The following is a 4,131-nucleotide window of genomic DNA, read 5'->3' as shown; positions in this document are numbered from 1 at the left end:
GATTTTTGTTTTGTAGATGTGAGATTTAAATCCACGCGGTAATATTTCGGAAAGTAAAGTATGAAGCCTTTGCTTTTTGGCTCTAAACATTCCTTCCAGTTACGATCATTTATTCTCTGGACCTGTCGGTTTTGAATATCAGGGTGGCTCTAAAAGAACAATTATCCCCGAAAACTGTATGGGTGGGCCTAGCACATTTCTTAACTCGCAATCCAAGTTGGATATTCTCTTTTCTAGTAACCCCATCAAGGGTTACCTTTTTATTTACTTTTTGCTTCAAAAATATTGAAAAGTGTGGGACCCAATACTGACCCTTGTGGGACTCCAGCAGGGATTGTTTTAAAGTGAGATTTGATATTTCCAATCTTTACATAATAACATCTGTCTCTTATATAATTATTTATAATGTTCGTGAGATAGGGTGGTAGTTTAAGATTTTAAAGTTATGCTATAAGTTTGTCATGCCACACTGAGTCAAACTTTTCTATGTCCAGGCAGACCATCAATGTTGACCTTTTTCTTTTAAAATTATTTATTATGTCGTGTGTCAGTCTGTGTAATTGATGGGCAGTTGCATGTTTTCTTTTGAAGCCAAACTGTTCGTTAATAATTATTTTATTATCATCGAGATGGCGTTGAAGACGATGGTGAATAATTTTTTCGAAAACTTTTGCTAACGTTGATAATAAACTAATTGGTCGGTAATTTGACGGAAGGTGTGATGGTTTGCCTGGTTTAGGTAACGCGATGATTGTGGCTATTTTCCATTTATTGGGGAAGTAGTTATTTATGATGATTCTGTAATCGTTCATCACCCGGTGATTTTTTGTTTTCAAATGCTTGATGATGCTTTTGATTTATGTAGTGGAAACTATATCAATTTCATCAAGCGAAGATTTTGATTTTAAAATTTTGTTGACTAATGAATTAGTTTTGATTTGTTTTTCTTGAGATGCAAGGTTGGCACTAAGTAAAAATGCATCTTGCATCTTGAAGGCCTCTGATAAAAGGTTTGCTTTATCCTGTGTTCTGGCAATAGGAGATCCGTTTTTGTTAAATAATGTTTCGTTAATTTTGTTATAATTTGTTATGAATTTTTTAAGTTCCTGCCAGATGGTCAAGTGGTTAATGTTTTTTTATCTTTCGTTTTGGGTGTGTATATTTAGGTCAGTAAGTTTAGCTTCAAGGGATCTTAGAATTAATTGTCGAGTGTTAAATAAGATTTATCGTTTCTTTTTGGGTATCTATGTCTACAATATTTGATGAGATTTTGTAAATGTCGAATTTCATTATTTATTGTAATGTTGAATTGCTTGAAGAGTGGTTTTTTGGGTTTGTAAAGTTTATCCGCTTCTGTTATGGTATCAGTCAGTAAATGTATAAGATTGTCAACGTCCGTTGTGTTGTTAATATGGGGAGTAAACGGTATGTTAAGTGAAATATGTTTTTAAAGGCCTTCCAATTTGCATTTGACAAGTCGTCTACCATGCGATTTTGAATTTTTGGTTGACTATGTTTAATAATATTTAATACCGGGAGATGATCAGATTCAGGACCATCAATTACCGAACATTTGATAAGATATAACGTATTGTGGATGGTTATGTCCAGTATAACGTCTGGATTTAAACGAGTAAAATCACCGGGTATGTTGATGGAAAAATCAAGATTTTCCTCAAGCCATTCTCCCAATGCTTTACCATTTTGGCGTTTGTAAAGTTTTTATGATGGGCATTGAGGTCCCCCATCATGAAAAATCTTTGACTATTATGTGTTATTATGAAAGATCAGATTTATCAAGTACCCGCTTTGGTGTATAGACAGCGTATAAGTTGGCTTCTAAACTGTTGATGTAATTGGCGACACATTCAATTGAGTTTCTATTTGGTACTAATAGATTGTGGCGTTGGATGCACTTTTTAATTAAGATGGCTACTCCTCCTCCATTTCCTGTAGTTCTGTCTTTTCGGTATATGTTGTAGCCTTTGATACCAAACTTGTGTTTTGGTTATAACCACGTTTCAGTGATAGCTAAAATGTCCACTTTTCACTCACTAGCATTGCTTTTATAGAGTTTGTTTTATTAAGTACACTTCTTGCATTGAAGTTGATTATTTTCATTTTTCGAATTTAGTAGCAAAAATGGCGAGGGCTTGTATTTGCGCCATTGGATCTGTATTTTTCTTCATTATTGTATTGAGTTCACGCACTGCACATATCAATTTTTTGATAACACATAGTTGATTTAGTTCATTGAGTTCTTTCAAAAGTGTGGAAAAGTCACTGCAATCAATATTTACATTATTTTGTTGATTTTTTTAAACATTTGCTTGTGAATTTTTACGTCCTTGTTGTTGTTGTTGTAACAGTCTTTGTTGCCAGACGTTATTTTTTGGTGCTGGTGCAGCAATGTTGCTTGGTTTGTAGTTTCTTGCTTTTCAATGTGTTTGATGAATGCAGGGCATTTTTTTCAGTTAGCCGGGTGATTGCCAAGATGCAATTGATATACATTTGGGTGCCGTTTCCGCTTCTTTTGTACATTCACTCGTGATGTGATGTTCCAAACATTTTACACATTTGGGATTCAGGTAAAAATTTCTTGCGCTGTGCCCGAATGCCTGACAGCGGAAGCATTGGGTTGGATCATCACCTCTGCGATATTTGACCCAGTAGATTTTGGTGTTTAGGATAGCATAAATTCTGCGTACATGTTGGAATGTGGTTGATGCTGGGAAATCCACTGTATAAAGATGCCTTCCTCTTGCTTTGATATTCATTTTCAACGGTGGCATTATATAAACCATGCAATACACATGATAACACTTTGTCTTCTTTTGAAGTAAACGTATGAAAAGGCAACTTTTCAAGTATAAATTGGTTTTTTACTTTTAAGTGGATTCTATGCCGTCCATTTCGACGTGTTTATGTTTTTGCACTTAACACTTTTTTTTTTTTAAAATAACTTCTCTTCTTTTAAAATATACAAAAAGTATATTTTAATAACTTTTTACTCTTATAATATTTATTTATGGTTATAACCATTTATTAAATAATTGCTTAACACTTGTAAGAACAGGCAGATATTTTCACTAGCTTTTACGATGTACGAATGTGAGCCATTTGTAAAAATATTATAATTTGAAAATGGCTAGAAACAAGCAAACTTCACGTAAATCAACTGGTGGTAAAGCACCAAGAAAACAATAAGCATCGGAAGCTGCACGAAAAAGTGCACCAGCAACTGGTGGAGTCAAAAAAAAACATCGTCCTGGTATAGTAGCTTTACGTGAAATTCGTCCTTATCAAAAAAGTACTGAATTGTTAATTCGTAAATTACCATTCCAACGTTTACTACGTGAAATTACATAATAGTTTAAAACCGACCCACGTTTCCAAAGTTCAACTGTTATGGCATTACAAGAAGAATTATTTTATATTCATTTGAAATTTTAGAAACTCTTCTCGATTTAAAGTAACCATGATATGAGTTATAAATGCAATAATATTTAAACAAAAATTATATTTGTTTGTTTATTAAAAAATATAATAAATTATAAAATAAAAAAAAATTTACATTTCTAAATAACATATACAAGGTGAATTTTCAATTCAAAAACATCTTTAATCATTAATATTATAACGATACATAAAAATTTACAATGTAAAGACAACGCAAATAAAATAACAATACATATATATTTTTTAAGGGCTATTAGCATAAGTTGCTTTCATCCCCAGCTGGTCAAAATTTAGCATAATTGCTGGAAAAAATTTTTTTAATAGTGTGAAATACCGTTAATTGGTTGTTTAGGAGTTTAGGTAGGATTTATAGGAAAAGGAAGTGGAATAACCTGTTTTACATTTTGAGCATGGTTTGGGAGATTAAATAATTTATTTATTTATTATAATTTTGTAAAATTCTGGAAAAAGAAAAAAAATAAAATAAGTAATATAAAATAAAATTACAACTATGTCGCCAGGGCGGGGAACGAACCAACGGCCTTTCGGCTGCATGCCCCAGTCGCCAATCGCTCAGCCACCGCGGCTTGTGGTAGATGATGATTAACGATGTAATAGATTCCCACTATTAGTCTCTTAGTAAGTGAGATATTTAAACTTATTGACAAGATG

At 32.8% G+C, this 4,131-nt stretch overlaps 1 pseudogene; it reads left to right on the top strand.

Moving 5' to 3' along the window:
• Positions 1 to 3,144: 3,144 nt before the first annotated feature.
• On the top strand, positions 3,145 to 3,453 carry LOC123302295 (annotated as a pseudogene).
• Positions 3,454 to 4,131: the final 678 nt, after the last annotated feature.

The sequence above is a fragment of the Chrysoperla carnea genome, chromosome X (genome assembly GCF_905475395.1).
Source record: "Chrysoperla carnea chromosome X, inChrCarn1.1, whole genome shotgun sequence".
In the NCBI taxonomy this organism is placed as follows: Eukaryota; Metazoa; Arthropoda; class Insecta; order Neuroptera; family Chrysopidae; genus Chrysoperla; species Chrysoperla carnea.
The sequence above is the reverse complement of the archived record's forward strand: the minus strand, read 5'-3'. Positions and strand labels throughout refer to the sequence as shown.